The 23,217-nt window shown below is 42.8% G+C and overlaps 1 long non-coding RNA gene across 1 annotated transcript; it reads left to right on the forward strand.

Moving 5' to 3' along the window:
- The first annotated feature begins 1,376 nt into the window (after nucleotides 1-1,376).
- Nucleotides 1,377-22,969, forward strand: LOC109412075 (uncharacterized). Its single transcript, XR_003897907.2, has 2 exons — nucleotides 1,377-1,946; nucleotides 22,648-22,969. It is a non-coding gene; the product is annotated as an uncharacterized LOC109412075 (long non-coding RNA).
- The last annotated feature ends 248 nt before the right edge of the window (nucleotides 22,970-23,217 follow it).

Genomic DNA, 23,217 nt, shown 5'->3' on the forward strand with positions numbered 1-23,217 from the left:
CCAAGTAACCGAAAAGTTCCACGAAGTTCAGATAAAGCTCCGAATGGAACTTTTGGCTGCTTAAGAGTCTAAAAATGAGCCTCGCTGGAACTTCGCACTCATGTTTCGGCAAGATTCGGAACTTTGTCGTAACTTTAAAGTTCATAGAAGTTTATTCCAGTAGCTTGATGTTCTGATGAAGACCTTATTGTCATTTTAGCAAAGAAATTTGTTGACGTTCGATTAATTTAGATTGATACCTACTTCAAATGCGCTTATTCTACAAGTAGAGTGACGTGACGTAAGTGAGAAATCTCGATTCGAATGAAGTGACTCTCCTTAATTGGAGTTGAGTTTTCTCACCTCGATGTTCGAGTTGAGCAGTTTCACGTCACTCCCCTCGTAGAATGAGCACAAAAAATCAGTAAATTTTATACTTTCCTTCAAATCATCATAACACAAGCTTCATTTGCGTAAAACAACATTTTTGTCTATGTGAAACCAATTTTGACCTGAAGCCGATTGAATGCGTATTGATTATTGAGTGCATAGGCTTTATGACAACGCTAATGTAATTCGGCAAGCTGGTCTTTGGTTCAAGATTTCCATTCAATATACATACTTTTTTCCAGCACTAAAGTACCTAAAGTTTATCGGACGCTTTATCTCCATGACCTCAATTGCGATAAGAAATTGTACAATTTTATGATTCCTCAAGATGTGATTACACCCTCTATCAGAAGAACAAATCACAACATCAGATTTCGTTATCGGCACATATCAGGCACGGTATGCTATATGTACATTCGGAAGATTAGGGTGGTTCCGACGAATGATTGCGATCAGTCTTGTGCATTATCACCATCATAACACAAAAAAGCCGCAACATCAACATTGCCCTTCTTCCTCCATCAACGCTACAGCCGACCGTCTCTATGTTGCTAACAAACACATTCGAGACGAACGCATTGATACGGTGGCTGCCGCCGCCACGCTCTTTCTCTGCAAATCTCTTGAGTAGCCGAACGCTTCTTAACTGTCGTTCCGAAGCAGAGCTATGTCGCTCACTGCGGGGTGACTCTCGTCTGAAAATGCCTAGATGAGGGTCAATTTGTTAAGTAGTATTGCATGGCGCAGCAAACACAAACATAGCACGCCCTATGAATAGAATGCAAAGCGTAGAACAAAAACTCGCTTCGGTGTTTCATCGTGTGGTTCGAAAACAAGAGACGATCGCTGCTGTTGGATGTGGTTGACTCTGCAATGAACGAGGGTTGGCTTGAGTGGCTTTTGCGTGAATCGATTATGTTTTGATGGACTGCGTTTGTCGTATGAAGTGATGGTTGGAGCGAGTGTCAATCGACATTGACCATCCTGAAACTGCACAACCCTGATTGCGATCCATCGACAATGCTGATCGGCAACAGTCACCATTCTTCCATTACGAATCCCCATCCCCGCGGGGAATATTGAACCAATTGTAAAGCACACAAACATGCGAACTCGATTTGTATGGATGGTTACGATGATGATTCACCATCCGCCGCGCCGGGCTAAGTAGATTTACCGATAAACTGCGCCTTTTGCCTTATCTAAGATACGTGCAGCACATCGGACTGCTTGTGCGGACTCGGTTGGCTGGCGGACGACGGACGACAGCAGGTAATGTTGGCGGTGAGGCGCGTCAGAGTCAATCGCATTTGGCGCACACTTCATCAGTCTCAAACAGGTTGGAAGAGTACAGGTGCGATATATTCTACCTGGGTTTGTAGCGCACTGAGAATGTGACAAGATCCCGTCAGGGCATTTGGTGACAGTGTTTGAACGGTTCGCAGGCGGTGCTGGATATTTGGCCCTCCGGATTTGGAGATCATCGGAATCGCGGTGATATAGGAAACTACACGACTACTCAACTCCAGGATACTACGAGAGCCAATCGATCAAGATGGGATGTTGCTGCAGCAGTTGTGAGTATATCTATAGACTATAGTCTAGTGGAATAATGGTGAAGAATGCAGCGGAAATCGCAATGCGTGGTGAGGCTTTTATCCAAATTTGTGGCGTGACATCAGCTGACGCAGATTTGTTATTTGCGCGATAAGAGTGTGGATAAGAACGCGTTGTTCCAACGGAACGGAAATCGACGTTAAATCTCATTAGTATGACAAATGTTTATTGAACGTGGTTTCACAGAATAGCATTTGAGTCACGATTTTACACTTGTGCGTCATTTTCAATAAATTAAAGTATTGTTCGATGCAATTATGACTACATACATATAGGTAGATGGTTGATGTTGAATTGCACGCTTTGAACGAATAGGGGAACCAACATATTTTGGACACAGCAACGAGCCAATATTTTTTGGACACCTACGGCAAAAACAAATGGAAGTGTCCAAAATATATTGGCGTAACGCTGTGTCCAAAATACGTTGATTCCCCTATCACATTGAGAATGTGAATCATGCACAATAAAATGCTCAATTTAAGATGTTTTCAGTTTCAGTTTCATAGTTGAAATGAAATCATAAAACAAAATTTGCCTCGTTGTCAGCTTAAAACAAAATAGCCAAATCGTGCTCAACATCAGAGTGTTGTTCCCAACGTGGTGCATTACCTAAGAAGGTTAATGTGTCATGGATATCATATTGTTATAATTGAAAATGAGAAAACGGTTAACTGATTATTTTGCAGTGAAAATGCATTCATTGTGTTATGGGTGAAGAATGGACTACAGAGAATACATTTTCATTGAAAACATTTATGTTTTGGACGAGAAGACTGCTTTCTAATGTACAATGATGACGATGATATCCAAATTAGCTGGATATTCTTTTCGGTTGTTGTCCGGCCCTACCCATTGTATTCTTTCCAGTTTTTGTCACCGCTCGGATGCTAAATTCGTTCGCCGTAGAGTGCAACGAACTCGTGGTTGATTCTTCGCTGCAACATACCGTTCTCCTGCACATCGTCAAGGGTGGTCCTAAGCACCCGACGCTCATACAATTCTGGTGCTTGCATGTCTTTCTCGAGTATGGTCTATGTCTCGTGCCTGTACAAAACCACTGGGCTTATCAGCGTCTTGAATACCTACATGGTACATTTGACGCGGGCGAATCTTTTTCGACTGCAAATTCTTGGGGAGCCCATAGTAGGCCCGAATTCCACTGATGATGCGCCTTCGTATTTCGCTACTAACGTTGTTGTCTGCCCTTAATAAGGATCCGAGGTAGACAAAGTCCTTCACCACCACGAAAGTGTCCCGTTTATCGTAACACTGCTGCCTAAGCTTTCCCTGAGCGTGCACCGTAAGACCGACCTTTGCTGCTTCACGTTTCAGGCCGGAGTACAGTTCTGCCACCGTTCCAAATGTTCTAGCAAAAATATCCATGTCATCAGCAAAACAGACAAATTGGCTGGATTTCGTGAAAATCGTGCCTCAGCTGTTGAGCCCGACTCGTCGCATACCACCTTCCAGGGCGACGTTGAACAGCAGGCATGAGAGACCTTGTCGTAGTCTCTAGCGAACTAGACAGACCGCCTGAAATCCTTACTGTCGTACGCCACCTTGAAGTCGCTGTGGTGTGTTGAGACCTGGTATTCGCGGCATTTTTGAAGGATTAGTCGCACTGTGAGGATTGGTCCGTTGTCGAGCGGCCGTCAACGAAGCCGGCTTGATAACTTCCCACAAACTCATTAACTTCTGATGAAAGACAACGGTAGATGATCTGGGATAGCCCTTTGTAGGCGGCATTCAGAATTGTGATAGCTCGGAACTTGTCACCTTTCTTGTACATGGAGAAAATGACCCATTCCTTCCACTCCTCTGGTAGCTGTTCGTCTTCCTAGATCCGGATTATTAGCCGGTACAAGCAGGTGGCCAACTTTTCAGGGCTCATTTTGATGAGTTCAGCTCCGATATCATCCTTACTTACCTTACCGATCAGGCTAAGGCCTGAGTGGCCTTTGCTGTACATAGTAGCCGTCTCCATTCCACTCGGTCCATGGCTGTTTGCCTTCAGTTCCGCACTCTGCGTAGGGTCCACAGATCGTCCTCCACTTGGTCGACCCACCTAGCTCGCTGCGCACCACGTCTTCTTGTACCGGTCGGATTACTCTCGAGAACCATTTTAGTCGGGTTGCTATCCGACATCCTGATGAAGTGACCCGCCTACCGTAGCCTTCCGATTTTCGCGGTGTGGATTCTCTTAGCAGCGATGGTTGGTTCTCTTAGCAGCTTATGTAGCTCGTTGGTCCTCTGCGCGTGGGGTCCATGTTTCAGACCGCCCATAGAGGACTACCGGTCTAATAAGCGTTTTGTAGATAGTTAACTTCGTGTTACGGCGAACTTTATTCGATCGTAGAGTTCTGCGGAGTCCAAAGTAAGCACGATTTCCTGCCACAATGCGCCTCTGGATTTCTCTGCTGGTGTACACGAATTCTTCAACCACCTCGATTTCATCACCGTCGATATAAATTCGGGGTGGCGGGCGCGGTGATTCCTCCGTGGAGCCCTTTGTCATCATGTACTTTGTCTTCGATACAATAATGACTAATCCGATTCGCCTGGCTTCACTCTTTAGTCGGATGTACGTTTCCGCCATCCATCGTCTCAAATTTACGAGCAATAATATCAATATCATCGGCGAAACCAAGCAGCTGAACGGACTTCGTGAAAATCGTCCCACTCGTGTTTATCCCCGCTCTCCTTATTACACCCTCTAACGCAATGTTGAACAGCAAGCACTAAAGACCATCACCTTGCCGTAACCCTCTGCGAGACTCGAGAGTGTCCCTGATACTCGAACTACGCACATCACTCGATCCATCGTCGTCTTGATCAACCGTGTCAGTTTATCCGGGAATCCGTTTTCGTGCATATTCTGCCATAGCTGTTCTCGATCGATTGTATCATACACCGATTTGAAATCGATGCACAAGTGATATGTGGGCACGTTGTATTCGCGGCATTTCTGCAACACCTGGCGGATGGCGAACATCTGGTCCGTTGTAGCGCGTTCACCCATAAGTCCAGTCTGATATTGCCCCACGAACTCTCTTGCAATCGGTGATAGACGGTGGCATAAAATTTGAGAGAGTATCTTGTAGGCAGCGCTCAGTAGCGCACGATAGCTCCCGCAAACCAACTTATCGACCTTTTTGTAGATGGGACACACGATACCTTCCATCCAGAGGTTCTTTCAAGAATTCATCTTGAGATTTCACCAGACATTTTTCCGGGGATTTGTCCTGGGATATCATTAGAGGTTCCTCCAATGATTGTTCCAGTTCTTTTTCCGAGTTTTCCATCAGGAATTTCTCCAGAGATCCTTTAAGGAATTTCTGCAGGTATTCCTTCACAGATTTCTTCAGGGATTTCTCCATATACTCCTTCCAGAATTCCGTTAGAGATTACTCCAATAATTCCATCTGAATCATTAGAAGTATTTTTGCAAGAATGTCTTCTCGAAATTCTTTCAGAAAATTTTACTAGCGATCATTCAAAAATAATTATTCCTTGAATAGCTTAAAAATTTCGTACAGCAAATTCTTTAGTAGTCCATGCAAGTATTCATTCAATAATTCTTCCAGAAGTTACTGCCAACATGGATTTCTTCAGATCTTTTATTCAGGGATTCCTATAGAAATTCTTCCAGGAATTCTCCAAAAAAGCTCTGCTGAGATTCCCTAAGGAATTCCTTATGGGAATGTTTTCGGGATTCTTCATGAGGTTTCTTCATCTCCTCATGGGATTCAATCGGGAACTTCTTCTATGATCTTTTGGGAACAACTTCAGGGATTATTTCAAAAATGCCTTCAAGAGATTCAAGATCTTCTTTCAGATATTTCTTCCTCCAGGCATTAATCCAAGACATCCTCCAGGAGCTATTTAGAGATTCTCTTAGGAAATTCTCGTGGGATTGCTTCCGAGATTCTTTCAGGAACTGCTAGAGGGATTCATCCAAGAGTTACCCTACGGTTTTTCTGATTTTTTGTATGGGAAAATCGAAAAATCGTCAAATATTGGGGGGGGGGGGGCGGCAAAACGATGCTTGCCCCCCCTAAGTTGGCGCCTATGGTACTCTTTTGAGAATTGCTTCAGGATTTCCTCAGGAGTTTCAGCGATATTTTTAGTACTTCCTCCCGGGATTTCTTCAGAAATTCCTCCTGGAACTCCCTCATGAATTGCTCCTTGGATTCATCAAGGGATTTGTCCAGGAATTCCTCAAGGGATTCTTCTAGAAATTTCTCCAGGAATTCTTCCAGGATTCATCTGGGAATTCCTACAGGGGTTCCTCTTAATATTCCTACAGGAATTCGTCCAGGAAATCCACCAAGAGATTCCTCTAGGAATTCCTCCAGAGATTCCTCCATAGGATATCTCAAGGAATTCTTTTCGAGATTACTCCAGGGATTCCTCCAGGAATACCTCATGTCACCAGGAATATATCCAGGGGTTCCTCCAGGCATTCCTTCAGGTATTCCTCTAGAGAGGCCTCTAGGACTTCCACCAGGACTTCCTCCAGGAAATCTTCCAGAGATTCCTTAAGAAATTCCCCCAGTTAATCCACCCGGAATTTATCCATGGATTATTCCAGGTACTCCTCCAGGAGTTCTTCCTGAAGTACTTTCAGGAGTTCCTCCAGGCATCCCTCCAGGGCTTTATCCAGGAATTTCTACAGAGACTCCTCCAGGAAATACCCCAGGCGTTTCTTCAGGAATTTCTCCAGGAAATCCTCCAGAGATTTCTTCCGAAATTCTCCCTTGAAATTCTTCAGGAATTCCTCCAGGAATTTATTCAAAAAAATTCTACTCCAGAGGTTCCTCAATAAATTCTACCAAGAATTTGATAGAACACAATCGGTGAAGTACTAGAATTGAAGTAATGAGCTGCATTTTTGTATGGTGAGAAGGTCAATTCTCCGTTCCTGCAATGAAATTGCTCGAAGAGCGTGGTTACTATGATTCCTTGCCTAAGTTGATGCTGTTTAAGCGAAACTTTCGGTAACTGTGTTGTTTAACCTTCCGAAGGTGCTCAAAAAAAGTTACGTTTAAGGTGTTCGGGTCATATTGACCCGGATTTGGTACAACGATTTCACAGTCATTTCTCAATAAAATAATAAAGTTTTTGTACTCAAAAATATCGTTAGAGCTTAAATTTTATGGATCCGGCTCTAAACTAAGGTTCGGTTGGATGTGGCCACTTGGAACCGACGCCAGAGGGACCATGGTTTGGCCATTTTCGCAGGAGGGTATTTTTCGCAATAAGTTATGCGAAATGCAGCTGATTTGAATGTTTGGAGTGCTAAATGCACCGGAAAAAGCAGCATCAAACTGCCCCAACCACTAAGCTAACTGACCAGATGAGTTTTGGCTATCAGGTGGCCACGGGACTAAATCTTGAGGCCTCGGAACGGCTTCCCGGAGACCCCCGATAGGTGACCATTTTACAAATATGGTGAATCCATGCCGTGCGACATATCAAAAGTTGCAGAATTTTATGGAGAATACATCAGTGACCATGTCAGAAGCCAGAAGCAAGATTGGCCACTTGGTGGTCCCGGAACCGATTCCAGGACCCCGGAAATGTGGCCAATTCTCGCAGTTTATATGAGCGTGCCGTATGGCACATCGAAATTCGCAGAATTTCATTGATAATTCACCAGTCATCAAACCAGCAACTGAAGACAACATTGTCCACTTGGTGATCTTGGAATCGGTTCCCAGGGCCGGTTCCGAGGCCCCCGGAAATGTGGTCAATTTTCGATTTTTTTTTACTATGCCGTGCGACAAATCTAAATTTGCAGAATTTTGATGCGAATGTATCAGCGGCCACATCAGGCACGAAAAGTAGGATTGGCCACTTAGTGGTTCCGAAACAGGTTCCCGGGACCGGTTTTCAAAACCCCGGAAATGTGGTCAATTCTTGAATTTTCTGTAATCATGTTGTCTGATGCATCGAAATTTGCAGAATTTTGATGCGAATCCATCAGTGCTCACATCAGATATCAGAGGCAGGATTAGCCCCTTGGTGGTCCCGGAACCGGTTCCAGGACCCCGGAAATGTGGCCAATCCTCGCAGTTTGTATGACCTTGCCATATGGCACATCGAAATTTGCAGAATTTCATAGATAATTCATTAGTCATCAACCCAGCAACAGAAAACAACATTGTTCGCTAGGCGGTCCCGGAACTGGTTCCCAGGGCCGGTTCCGAGGGCCCCGGAAATGAGGTGAATTTTCGTTTTTTTTCACCATGCCGTGCGATGCATCTACATTTGCAGAATTTTGTTGCGAATATATCAGTGGCCACATCAGATACGAAAAGCAGGATAGGCCACTTGGTGGTCGCGGACCTGGTTCCGGAGGCTCCGGAAATGGTGCCAAGTCTCACATTTTGTACGACCATCCCATGTGGCACATCAAAATTCGCAGAATTTCATAGATAATTCATCAGTTATCAAACCAGCAACTGAAGATAACGTTGTCCACCTGGTGGTTCCAGAACAGGTTCCCGGGACCGGTTTTCAAAATCCCGGAAATGTGATCAATTAATGCATTTTCTATGATCATGTTGTCTGATGTATCGAAATTAGCAGAATTTTGATGTTCACATCAGATATCAGAGGCAGCATTAGCCACTTGGTGGTCCCGGAACCGGTTCCCAGGACCCCGGAAATGTGGCCAATTTTCGCAGTTTGTATAACCTTACCGTATGGGACAACAAAATTCGCAGAATTTCATAGATTATTCATCAGTTATCAAATCAGCAACTGGAACCAACATTGCCCACTTGGTGGTCCCGGAACCTGTTCCCAGTACCGGTTCCCGAGGCCCCGAAAATGTGACCAATTCCCTGATTTTGTATGACCCTGCCATGTGGCGCATCAAATTTCGTTGAATTTCATGGATAATTTTCCAGTTATCAAACCAGCTACTGAAGAGAACATTGTCCCCCAAGTGGACCCTGAACCGGTTCCATGGCCTCCTAGCATTATGCCAGTTCTCGCGTTTTCAATAACCATGCCGTCCGATATACCACAATTTCCAGACTCTTTAGAGAATGCATAAGTTTTCGAGCCAGCTACGGGAAGCAACATTGTTCACTTGGTAGTCCCATAATATGAGAACCCCGGATATGTAATAAATTATTTTATTGACTATGGTAATACCACAGACAAACAGACGTAACACCTTGAACGATTTTCATGGAAATCCATCGCCCAGTTCACACTACCATCACCTGGTGGAAAAGTTGCACGAATCACTGTGTTGTGCAATATCGTCAACAGAAGGCGCTAATGTGAAACGTCAAACGCATAGAAAAACGATGCGCGCGCCTCTGGTTGTGAAAGCCACAACTATGAAAATTTGCCAATGTTCCCCTATGTTGTTTTGCCTATGTTTCCCTCGTTCTCCACATTGACCTGCAACCTGAGGCGCCATTCTCGCCAAAAAATAGGACACTACCAACACTGAATATCCCGAGCAGCTATCTCATTGGTTCCTTGTGTGAGTGAAGCTGATTTGGCGATACTGGTGTAGCAACTGCTGGCGATTAATCAAGCTCAAGCTCATGGCACATCAAAATTTTCAGACTTTCATCAATATTCAAAATGTAAAGAAAGTTAGCATGTTAGTACTACATGGAAATATTCGCCACCTAGCGGCGTAGGACCCAGTTTCCGGAAAGTTGGAAATGCAGCAAATTTGCACATTACACATAAATGTGGGTTTCAGGTGAACTATCCATTTATTCAAATTTCGCTGGGAACTGCGACAAGGTGACGGACATTCGCCTGAAACACGAAGCAGCAAAGGTCGCAGTGGTAGTGAATGCGGCACAAACAAAGTACGTGCTGGTAGGCTGAACGGAAGACGACCGGATCCGTCTAGACAGTAATGTAACGAAATACAGGGATACCTTCGAGGAGGTGAATAAATTCGTCTACATCGGATCTTTACTGACAGCTGTCAACAAAATTAGTCGTGCAATTCGCACGCGTACCATCAGTGTAAGTAGCTGCGGTCTAAAAGGTTCACTCACGCACCAAATGTACCATGAACAAAACGCCAATAAGACCGGTGGTCCTCTATGGACACGAGACACGGACCATGCTTGAGTGGAACCTACAAGTATTTGGAGTTTCGACCGTTGCGTACTAATCTTCGGTGGTGTGAAGTAGAAGGGTGAGTGGCGGTAAAGGATGAATCACGAGCTCGTTGCACTGTACGGCGAACCCAGTATTCAGAAGGTGGACAAAGCCGGAAGTATACGATGAGCAGGGCATATTGCAAGAATGCTGGGCAACAACCCTGCAAATTTGGTGATCGGGATAGCACAAAAATTGATAACATTTCTCCGAGAACCGGTTCCGGGACCATCAGGTGGACAATGCAATGCCAGTTGTTCGATAATTGATGAACTATCTATGAAATTCTATGAATTTTGATAAGTCTCACGGCACATTCCAGGTGTCCAGGGAACCGGGTTTCGAACCATCTAGTGGCCAATCCTGTTTTTGGCATTAAACTTGGCCACTGTTGTATTCGCATCAAAATTCTGCAACTCTTGATAGATCGGACAGCGTGATCAAAGACATTGCGGGAATTGAGCACTTTTCCGGGGTCCTGGTAATCGCTTCCGCGACAATGTTGTTTCCCGTAGTTGGCTTGAAAACTGATGAATTCATTATAAAATTCTGAGAATTTTGATGTGCCGCACGAGATGGTTATACAAAATGCGAGAATTGGCCACATTCTCGGGGTCCTGGGAACAGGTTCCAGGATCACCAAGTGGCTAATTCTGCCTCTGATACCTGATGTGAGCATCAAAATTCTGCACATTTCGATGCATCGGACAGCATGATCATAGAAAATGCGAAAATTGACCTCATTGCCGAGGTCTTGAGAACCGGTCCCGGGAACCTGTTCCGGAACCACCAGGTAGATAATGTTGTCTCCAGTTGCTGGTTTGATAACTGATGAATTATCTATGAAATTCTGCGAATTTTGGTGTGCCACATGAGTGGTCATACACAATGCGAGAACTGGCCACATTTCCGGGGCCTCCGGATCCGGGCCCGGGACCTCCAAGTGGCCATTCCTGCTTTTCGTATCTGATGTGGCCACTGATATATTCGCATCAAAATTCTGAAAAATTCGCACGGCATGGTAAAAAAATTCGAGAATTGATCACACTTTGGGGGTCCTTGGAACCGGTCCTGGGAACCGGCTCCGGGACCACCAAATGGACAATGTTGTTTCCTGTTGCTTGTTTGATGACTAATGAATTACCTACACATGATGTTCTGAGAATTTTGATGTGCCATACGGCAAGGTCATACAATCTGCGAGAATTGGCCACATTTTCGGAGTCCTGGAAACCGGTTACCGGGAACCTGTTCCAGGACCACTAAGTGGCCAATCCTGATTTTCGTATCTGATGTGGCCACCGATATATTCGCAACAAAACTCTGCAAATTTAGATATGTCGCACGGCATAGTAAAAAAAATCGAGAATTGACCACATTTCCGGGGCCTCGGAACCGGCCCTGGGAACCGGTTCCGAGATCACCAAGCGGACAATGTTGTCTTCAGTTGCTGGTTTGATGACTGGTGAATTATCAATGAAATTCTGCGAATTTCGATGGGCCATACGGCAAGCTCATATAAACTGCGAGAATTGGCCACATTTCCGGGGTCCCGGGAATCGGTTCCGGGACCACCAAGTGGCCAATCTTGCTTCTGGCTTCTGACATGGTCACTGATGTATTCTCCTTAAAATTCTGCAACTTTTGATATGTCGCACGGCATGGATTCACCATATTTGTAAAATGGTCACCTATCGGGGGTCTCCGGGAAGCCGTTCCGAGGCCTCAAGATTTAGTCCCGTGGCCACCTGATAGCCAAAACTCATCTGGTCAGTTAGCTTAGTGGTGGAGGCAGTTTGATGCTGCTTTTTCCGGTGCATTTAGCACTCCAAACATTCAAATCAGCTGCATTTCGCATAACTTATTGCGAAAAATACCCTCCTGCGAAAATGGCCAAACCATGGTCCCTCTGGCGTCGGTTCCAAGTGGCCACATCCAACCGAACCTTAGTTTTGAGCCGGGTCCACAAAATTTAAGCCCTAACGATGATTTTGAGTACAAAAACTTTATTATTTCATTGAGAAATGACTGTGAAATCGTTGTACCAAATCCGGGTCAATATGACCCGAACACCTTAAACGTAACTTTTTTTGTCCAGCCCTTCAGAAACGGCCAAAATTATCGGTCCAATTTTTAAAAATAAGTTTTTGGCAAAAGATTTAAAGTCACAAAGTTTCAAAGCTATAGCAAATCAGGATCAAAAGATATTGCGCCTGAAAAGTGCGATCCGGGTCATATAGACCCGAACACCGTAGGAAGGTTAAGTTGTAAGAGAGAAAACAACAATACGGTTACCCAAAGTTTTGCTGAAACAGTATTCCTAGGATTCCGCCAGGAATTTATCTAGAACTTCATCCTGGCAATCATCCTGAGGTTCCTCCAGAAATTTCTCCAGAGAGTCCTCCAGGAATTCCTCCAGGAATTTTTCCAAGAATTCTTGCATGGGATTTTTCCAAGAATTTCACCAGAAATTTCTTTAAGGATTCCTCCAGGAATTCTTCAAGTGGTTTCTGTAAAAAAATCTCCTGGGATTCCTCTCAGAATTCCTCTAGGGAATCCTCCAGGAATTCATTAAAGGATTCCTTTAGGATTTCTTCCAGGGTTTGCTCCAGGAATTTCTCCAGGGAGTCCTCCAGAAATTTCTCCTGCAATTTCTCCACAGATTCTTGCGGGGTTTTCTTCCAGGTATTCCTGCAAGAGTTCCTCCACGAATTCATCCTGGAATTCCTCTTGAAATTTCTACAGGAACTCGTCCATGAAATGCTCCAGGATTCCTTCAGATATTCTTCCAGGCATTCCTCCAAGAATTCCTCTAACGATTTCTCCAGGAATTCTTCCAGGTACACTTTCAGAAATTTTTCCTGGAATCTCTTCAGGGATTCCGCCAAGAATTTGTCCAGAAGTTCCTAAAGGATTCTCTCAAGAGATATAGGAGCCACAAATATCTCCAAGAAATCTTGAAGAAATTCATCCACAGATTTCAGAAGATCGTCCTGTGATTCTTTCAGAAATATATTCTGTGATTCTTTCACACTCACTGTGACTTACATAAGACAAATACTCAAACTTCAGGAATACATATATAAGGAATCCTTCGGGTATTCACCCAGAGAAGACACTTTCGGAATTCTTTCAGGGCTTCCTCTCGGAATTTCTCTAGAAAATGCAGCTATTCACCCAGGAATTCCTTCAGGTGGAAGCCAGGATTTAGCATTAGCATTAGCATTAGCATTAAGCGAGTCGCACAAATTCGTAGGTGGTACAGTCCTAGACCGCTGTTATGAGGGTTGCCTCCTTCCCGTCCGAACCAAAGCACAAAGATTTGGGACTAATCTCTGACTCTTAGACAAGACTGACGCAATCCTCCAATGGTCGAGCATTGTCCTGGCCACGTCCTTGCGACTGCTGAGGAATGGGAAAGGATGGTTAGTTTTGGACACCTATGAAAAATGTAGACAACTCTACGATCTCTCAGGCCTAGGTGTCACGGGAATTTGGGTGTTGTTAGTGGAAGGGTAAACTCCAAAGGATACGCTTGGTTAACGTTCAGGCACACCATTGTTAAACTGCTTCGAATCAGTTGTCTGCCCAATTCATCCTTGTTTCCTCGTCTCCTTGTTGGCATTTGGTTGAATTACTAGATACTTCGGTTGATAATCTGAAATATAAAATAATATTACCATCGTACGTCAAATAAGCTACATATTAGTGATACGCTCGCCACAGTTACATATTTTTAAAAAATTATTTATATCGTACGATACATTTACCTGAATCCTCCTGAAATAAAATGTTAATTAGCAGTACATTGAAACACAAATACTACAAAACACAAGGAAAAGAGCATCAAACTTTGATCTTGGAATATTTAAAAATACGGTAAATATCAAGATCAAAATTTGATTTGGTAGATCTTACACCGCAACGCACCATTCTAAGGTGATCTACCCACGTTACGGGGTCAATTCCTTCAGGTGGAAGCCAGGATTTTTCCAATAATTCCATCATTTGAGAGTTCTCCTGAAAGACCTCCAGTAAATTCTTCAAGAATTTCTCCTGGGATTTCCTTCAGAAATTCTTACAGGGATACCTCAAGGGTTTCCTCTAGTGATAGTTCCAAGCCTTTAAGTCGGCGTATGATACAATCGATCGAAACCAGCTATGGCAGATTATGCACGAATGCGGATTCCCGGATAAACTGATACGATTGATCAAGGCGACGATGGCTTGAGTGATGTGCGTAGTTCGAGTATCAGGAGCACGTGCGAGCTCCTTCGAATCTCGCAGAGGGTTACGGCAAAGTGATGGCCTGTTGAGAACCACTGGATTAGTCTCTCATGCTCTCGCCGTTCTGCGTGCTCGCCAATAGCATTGTAATAGACTGTCATGTCTCCCGGCCACCCCGAACTCCAGGTCGTAATATGGTCTTTCGTGCTTGATGTCTAACATCGCCTTAGAAGGTGTAATTGGCTCTGACGGCAGCAAAAATGCACTCACTCCAATGGGAAATCCCATTTGTATCTGTCATCGTGTGCGTGAAGAAGTGCATATAAACAAACGTGTTTTGTTTCGTTTTTTCCACGCCATTGACACGCCTATACCTATAATATGGAGTGACAGTAGTGACATTAGGGGCCCAATTTCGTTTGATTCGCATATTTTGGGGCCGTTTCAAAAAAAGATATGTTGAAAACAATGCCTGTCAGTGGGTTGGTTTTTTCCCACGTTTGCTATACAACTCCCGTCAGGCGCAAGCACTGCGGTGCCGTCAAGGCCTATAAGGAGAGCTTAGCTTAGCTTAGCTTAGACTGACTGCACACATCTATGGTTGCTATTCCGTGATTGACCCGAACCAATGACAGTTGCACAATGAATCAACTAAATAATTGACTGGGAGTGGTCAATATTCTCACTGTGCACGCTCAGAGACTCTCTTTAACGGTACAATAACGGCGCCGGCCACGTCCTTGCAGTCAGGTTGGAAGAGGGAAGGATTATTAGTAACAACCTTTGTTAAGTGAAGGCCCGCGTTTACCGCTGCGACTCCACCAAAGGCTGCAGGAAGGAGTGTTTGTTAGTGGGAAAGGTATCGTTGGGTCTGGATTCACTTTGATAAGTAATATGACCTTCGTGTCGTGCTGGTTGCCGCGCTATTGTTTGCTTTACGCGGAAAGCAACAATCGACCACCCGCGTCAGGTAGACGCTTAATATTTACTGCAAACGACGCGACAAAATATGCAATCTAACACACTATTATTCGCTTCACACGGAAAGCAAACAATCGATCACCCACGTCAGGTGGTCACTTAATATTTCGAATCGAACCGCGGAAGCTAGTCGCCAAATATTTAACTGCAAATGACACGACCGAACATGCAAGCTGACGCACTATTGTTCACTTCATATGAGAAGCAAACAACTGATCACCCACGTCAGGTGATCGTTCAGTGTTGCTACAAAAAACGCGACACAACGAAATGCTGATTTCCGAATAGGGAAAAAGAAAAATCAAACGACCGAAGCAAAAGCACGCGACATCGGCACCCGGACGAAAACCCATTTACACACTCCCGTCAAGGCCTATAAGGAGAGCGGAGATAAACAAGAGTGGAACGTTTTTCACGAAGTCCGTTCAGCTGCTTGGTTTTGCTTATGGAATGAAGCTAGGCGAAATGGATTAGCCATTAATGTGTCGAAGACATAAGATGTTGAATAGGATGTAAATTGGAGCCGATATACGCACACTTTACACGCGGGTAAATGGAAGCATGTACGCATATGGTCTCCACTTTAGCATCCTATTCAACATCATATAGGACTTTGTGTTAGCTGGGGAAATTCCGTGCCCGCCACCCCGAATTCCTATCGACGTGATGAAATCGAGGCAGTTGAAAAATTTGTGTACTTGGGTGTACTGGTGACCGGTGTGGCAGGAAATCGAGCTTACTTTGGACTCCGCAGAACTCTACGCTCGAACAAAGTTTGCCGTCACACGAAGATATTATGTTTCCAGTTCAAAACCGAATTAGCGACATTTTTTCTTTGACTTCCGCTGCTTTTGCCTTGCGTTAAACACAATGTCGGAAGTGGGGCGCTGTATTGTACACCTGGTGCGCTATACAGCGCCCCACTTCCGACATTGTGTTTAACGCAAGGCAAAAGCAGCGGAAGTCAAAGAAAAAATGTCGCTAATTCGGTTTTGAACTGGAAACATAATAACTAGGTATCTACAAAACGCTGATTGGACCGGTAGGCCTCTATGGGCACGATAGGGGAACAAAGCCCAAAATGCCAAGATGGGGTAAAATGGCCCAACTCATAAAATCATTCCTGAATGGGACTTGATCATTGCTATAGGTAAATGGTGTCAAGATATGTTTGCATCAAACATTCTTCTAGAAGCTAGGCCACCAAACCCACGAAAAATCCTTTGATTTCCCAATGAAAATTGGCAATTTCCGGTTTTTCGTGCTTGCAATTAAGGTTTTCTGGTGATTTTATTACCAGCCAAGTGTTTCCAACGAGATTAGGGCACGCATGGAGACGCATGGTTAAGGGTCATTCAAATATTACGATCATCGTTTTGCGGGGAGGGGGGTAACACTCCATTTACTGAGTATACGAAAATAGCGGGACAGAGGGCGGAAAAGGAGTCGGAAATGCCCTAAAACTGATGGACGTAATTTTTGAATGTTTTCATGAAGTGGCATCTTACCCCATGGCAGATGGTCGTTTTGCACCACTTCCGTTTTACGAATCATTTTTTAAAATCGCTGAAAATCGATGAAAATGCAATAGTTTTGTGAATATTTTTGCTGAGGTATCGAGCAAATATTGTCTAGTTGCTGTTACCACTTTGGAAGCCTAACAAATGAGGCTAATTATCATTGAAAACGATGAAAGTTTGAAAAATGGCATTTTACCCCACTTGACCCTACATGCGTGCAGATGACCAACGCGCCCTTGGAGTTTTCGAACGGAAGGTGTTGCATACCATCTACGGCGGAGTGCAGGTGGAAGACGGGACTTGGAGAAGGCGAATGAACCATGAGCTGCATTAGCTGTTGAGACAACCAACCATCGTCCACACCGCGAACATCGGGTGGCTACGGTGGGCGGTACACGGCATCAGGGTGTCGGATGGCAACCCGATTAAAATGGTTCTCGAGAGCCATTCGACCAGTATAAGAAGGCGTATTTCGCAGCGAGCTAGGTGGGTCGATCAAGTGGAGGACGATTTACGGGCTTTTCATAGAGTGCGGAACTGGAGACGCGCAGCCATGGATCAAATAGAATGGAGACGACTCCTACATACAGAAGAGGACGCTCAGGCCTTAGTCTGACCGGTAAGGTAAGCATGCCATCTCTGCCTAGGTGGTGTATGGCACACTCGAAGGCGGCCCAGCTGACGCTGTTGAACGCATCTTTTACGTCCAGTCGTTTTGGTTACAGCCTTAAGCGTCCACCGACGATTGACCCTTCTGGAAGCCGAACTGGTTATCCGAGAGCCCAGAGTCATCTGCTTTCCCGGTATGCAGTACTGTCATACCATCCAAACTCGGAACTTTGCTTTGGCTGGTTTGGCCACAGGAGACGGGGCCCATCCTGAGCAGAAGGGAATAACAACAGCATAAGGAGCTGTGTTATTTGGGTAAAATAACTGAATAATGAAATCGATTATTTTTAAGTTATTAACATAACATATTACGTTATAAACTTGCCTGTCATAAGCAGCAGAATAACAAATATCATAACAAAAAAATATTCCTGGAAAACCATTTTAATAGGGTATCGCGCCACTTGGGCGGTGGCTTCTATATTCGTCTGTTTTCCACTATAACTCAGTCAATATTGATCCAATTGACTTGAAATGTTGTACACGGGTAGATACTATACCTATCTCATCACATTCCAAAAGTTGTGTCAATTGGTTCAAATTTGACTGAGTTGTAGTGGAAAACAGACGAATATAGAAGCCACTGCCCAAGTGGCGCGATTCCCTAACTAGTTTTGTTAGTTTCAATAACAACTCAATAACAATGAATTCGGAAAATATTTCAGTAACAAATTTTGATATTTATATGTTACTAGCAGTCCCCGGCAAACTTTGTCTTGCCTACTGCGTTTTTGACGTTTCAAGTCCCTAGCCAAGCGCCCAAGTCCCCATTCAAAATGTATGAAAACCCGATTTTCAGACACACTCAATTTTCCCATGTTTTTGGCCTCATAAACCTTCCTTGGGTGAAAACTAACAGAACAAAACTTAGACGACCCAAATCGGACCATCCGTTCGCAAGTTATGCGCGGTCCCACGTATGCCACTGCATTTTTATATATATGTATATATGTATAGATTAATAATAATCGGAGAGCAAAATTTGTTATGATATTTAAGTCGTAACTAAGTAAGTTATAATACTTATTATATAAAATTATTCGCTTTGCCTCACAAACCTGCCAATTACATGATTAACAATATTTTCAAATGATCGAAATGCCATATACTATATTCAGAGGCTTCGGAGCACAGTTTTGAAATCAACAAGAAATTATTCTTGAAAAAGTTTGGTATTCGATAGCAATTTTTGACTTTCGTTTTGCTTCTGTTTTAGCATTGAAACTGAAGATTTTTTAGAATGCTCAACAGTTTTGCAGAGTTTTTTTTAAGGATATTGGAAATATTGCACAGATTATTAAAATTCAAGAATGGATTCAAGAATTATGTCTAAAATTCGTCCTGGATTATTCTTCCAAAATTTTTGCTAGAATTTCTCCTGAACTTCCTCTGAGGATTCCTACAGGAATTTCACTAGAAATTTCTGCAAGATTTTTCCTAAAATTTCTCCATTAATTCCGTATCCTGTCAGGGGATGGCCAAAATATTTGGGATAGGCAACTTTTTTTCTCTCACAAAAAGTTCAACATGCTATAACTTTTCATAGAGTGCATCAAAAAATCTCAAATTTTGACTGTTTGTCAACCTATTATATGTGCATCATTGGTACAAATTTGGGCTCGATTGATTAATCTTTCGCAAAGTTAGAATCGTTCGGGTAAAACACCATTTTTTAGACAACTCATTTTTGAGCTGTCATATCTCGGAAACCAGTGAACCGAATTGAATGAATTTTTTAACGTTTATCAACAGTATATTTATACTTAATACAACGTTATAAAATGTAATATTTTCTCACGGCGAATTAAGTTATACCGGGTTCAAATTTTTACCCATATAGAGGAAAATTAGTCAAATTTACAATACCACACAAAAATTACTAAATGTGTTCTTCCTTTAATCTAAATAGGCTTTAATATATCTGATTAAAGATAACTTGAGAACAGAAGGGGAACATCTTTGGACATCAACACTAAAATTTATTGACATTGACTTAAAAAAATTACAATTTTTCGAGAAAAATCCTAAAAGTGTAAATCCATGATAATTTTTTTAAACGTTCAAAAAGTATCTAAGTTTTAATAGTTTGTGTAGCATTTGTATATTGTCAGTGTACGTTCAAAATTTCATTCAATTCGGTTCACTGGTTTCCGAGATATGACAGCTCAAAAATGAGTTGTCTAAAAAATGGTGTTTTACCCGAACGATTCTAACTTTGCGAAACATTAATCAATCGAGCCCAAATTTGTACCAATGATGCACATATAATAGGTTGACAAACAGTCAAAATTTGAGATTTTTTGATGCACTCTATGAAAAGTTATAGCATGTTGAACTTTTTTGTGAGAGAAAAAAAAGTTGCCTATCCCAAACATTTTGGCCATCCCCTGTACCTTCTAAGTTTATCTCCGAGGACTTTTTTAGGAATTTGTCCTATAATTCTTCCACAAATTCGTCGACCGATTTCGTGATAAACCTTTGCATAAATAACTTTGAAAAATCTTCCAGAAATTTCTCCGAGAGTTCTTCCACGGAATCGTTCGCGGATTTTCAAAGACTCCTTTAGAAATTCCTCCAGAATTCTTCACAGAATCCCTTCAAGGATTTCTTCAGAATTTCCTGTGATCGTTTGTCCTGAATTTCATCTTAGAATTTCTCTGAAAATTACTTTGAGATTTTCACCAGGAGTTTTTCCGAAGAATTCTCCAAAAGTTTTTCAAAAGATTTCGCCAAGCAGTCTAATAATTGCTTCGAAGAAGAACTTTTGGTATTTCTAAGAAGATTGCACCAGGAGTTCTTTAAAAGACTTCTCCAAGGGTTTATCGAAAGATTCCTCCAGAACTTCCAAGTGTTTTTCCGAATATTATCTAAGATATTTTTCAAAGGATTCGTTCAGAAATTTCCTTCCTAACTGAATACAAAAATGGAACAAAACAAAGAAACAGGTCATTATGGTCGAATTGATGCTTTGATTTCAAAACTTGTTACTGCTGTGATATTATTGATAAATTGATAAATAGTACAACAATAACAGAGCTTGTTCTTCTACAAAACATGTTATTGAGATGTAATTGAGTGAATGTATATCAATAGCTTGATTATAACAAAATGAGATTGTCCAACAAAATATGTTTTGGAAAAGCTATGTCTTGATAATTTAATAATAACAAAACAAGATATAAAAACAGGTTATGTGATTTCGTAGTTATTAATTTGCTATTCTTCTCTGCTAGGGATGGTCTTATATCGTGGGGTGGGTACAATGTTTCCGCGATCTTCTGCAGCATCTTGGGGGAGCGTCCTGGGGGAGCAGATGTGCTCTTGGTTTTGAACATGACTACTTAGGCATCACCCCTAGCGGTCGCGTTAGGCTGAATAGCAGAGATTTTTGAAGCACATCCGCTTACGTGCCTTAATTTCTTTGTTCAGGAGTTCTGTGATTTCTGGACACAACCAGTAGGTATATGTACACTGCAAACTTTGCTGATTTTTTGCGTGCTGATTGCATTCAGCAATACAAATTACTGAATATCAGCAATTATTTTTCAACTTGCTGAACCATCCAGCAATTTTGACAGTTGATTAGCAAAGTTGTGCTGAAATTCAGCAAAAATGTTGCTTAAATTAAGCAATTTCTTTTGCTGATTTTTTGCGTGCTGGAAGAATTTCAAAAATTTTGGTGTGTAGTATACCTGGTATACCGATTTGCGTCAATTTCTGGGTAGGGATCGCCTCGATATCGCGGTGTCAATGTAGTTAGTAGAGCTTCCCTAGTTCGAGCGAGGCAAGGATTCTGGCAGAAAATGCTTAGTATATTGCATCTAGCTTACTCCACAATCTTACAACATACTAGCAGGTAATCCCCAAATGTATTCCTGGAGAATCCCCGAATGATATACTATTGTGTCGTCAAGCATGAAGACCGCGATTTAATCGTTATCATGTATGTAGGTAGTTGAATTGATAAAATTCCAATATCTTTCGCTTTTGAGTATTCTTCTTGCTCTAACTTTCAAATATGCAGAAGAATTGATTCTTATCATCAATTTGGTTTGGGGGTTCATAAGTGGCATAAATCGTGATGAATAAAGTTTATCATGAACTGTAGCATGAACCGATAACGCTGTTTCCGCGATAAAGATTGCATCAAAAGCTACAATCACGGTGCGGGGGTGTCGCCATAGTGCCACCGCAACAGCAAATGCTATCTTGCATTGTTCGTATACTGTATCATTTGTCGTTAGAAGTGATTTTCTTTTATTCTTGGTAACCAAAGCTGCCACCACGAAAAAGCTAACCTAGCTAACGGTGGTTTTTGAAACCGGATATGTATCCAAACATTTGGTTCGGAAACGACCTCGTGGGAATAAGCATTGCCAAGCAAATGCTGACGACATCGATGAACGAACAACACGTAACAAGAAAACTTTTTATTCCCATTGAGGTATGGTTGCTTTTAATGTGCTTGGTCGACGCGAAGGAAGGTTGAATGTTTTCCATTGTGATAAACCCTTCCTGATAAAACAAATTTACATATTTTTGACTTTTCCAACCCGGCGAAATAGTGCTGGTTTTCCGCTAGACAGGCATGGAATTGTTTCTTTCAGACTTTGCAAATATGCAGATTTCTGTAGACATATATTCATTGTACAAGAATCATCGGTCGTCTCTCTGGGTGTCGAACACATGGTATTACAATGGATGTAGATAGGTTTTGGATAGACATGTGATTAAATACTTTTTAACACGCAATGTTACAGTTTTAGTACCTATCAAATTACATCCTATTCCAATCCAACTGTTTTTTTTTGTGTTCAAAAAAAGACGCTCTTGAATGCGCACTGTTAGACATTTTTCGATTTTACACAACGTTAGGTAAGGACTGGTTATCAGTAATCATCCCAGATTCTGCAATCCGAGGCGTCAATGCATAAAACTCGTACAATTCCCAGAAGCAAGGATAACTGCTGATAACCCGTAATCAGGCGATCAGCTGGAATTATTGGAAATGACAATAACCGCTCATTAGCAAAGACTACACAGCTGCATTTGAAAGCCATTCATCCCGATGCACATTTTATCGATTTTCTTATTCATCCCTCTTCTTTTTCTGCAGCCGACTCGCAGGATATTACTACGCCGGTGCCGGACCGACCGGGACTACCGGAGGAGGCCCCATCCGGAGTGCCGTACGGGCTGAACGACGGAGGTGATCAGGGAGGCGCCACCGGCTACAACGTGAACGGATGACAACCAAGATGACAATGGCGGGGAGTCTGCCGGTGGACCACGCTGATGCTGGTGCTGCTCCTGTCGTGCGGATATCTACCGGCGGCGTTGGTGGACATCGGTATCCGCGTTTCAGTGGGGGAGGGATCGGGCACAAAAAATATCATTTATTTTTACAATAAACACTACCGATATGCTAGGAAACGTGATGAATGTGGCTGACAGTTTTTGTGGTGGATCTGATTTGTTAGGCTGTTGTGGTTTCGAGCCGGAATTGATGAAATGGTTGGTAAGGAAAGAAAGCCTGACTGGACACGTTGTTGTATTGGGTTTCTAATTAATGTTTCGACTTATGTGGTCTACTAGCTTGGTGGTCTAGTCATATGCAGAAGGTCATGGGTTCAATCCCTGGCCCGTCCCTTTCCTCCTACTTTGTAACTTTCTTTCTACTTTCTAT

Source organism: Aedes albopictus, chromosome 3, assembly GCF_035046485.1.
Source record: "Aedes albopictus strain Foshan chromosome 3, AalbF5, whole genome shotgun sequence".
NCBI classification, from domain to species: Eukaryota; Metazoa; Arthropoda; class Insecta; order Diptera; family Culicidae; genus Aedes; species Aedes albopictus.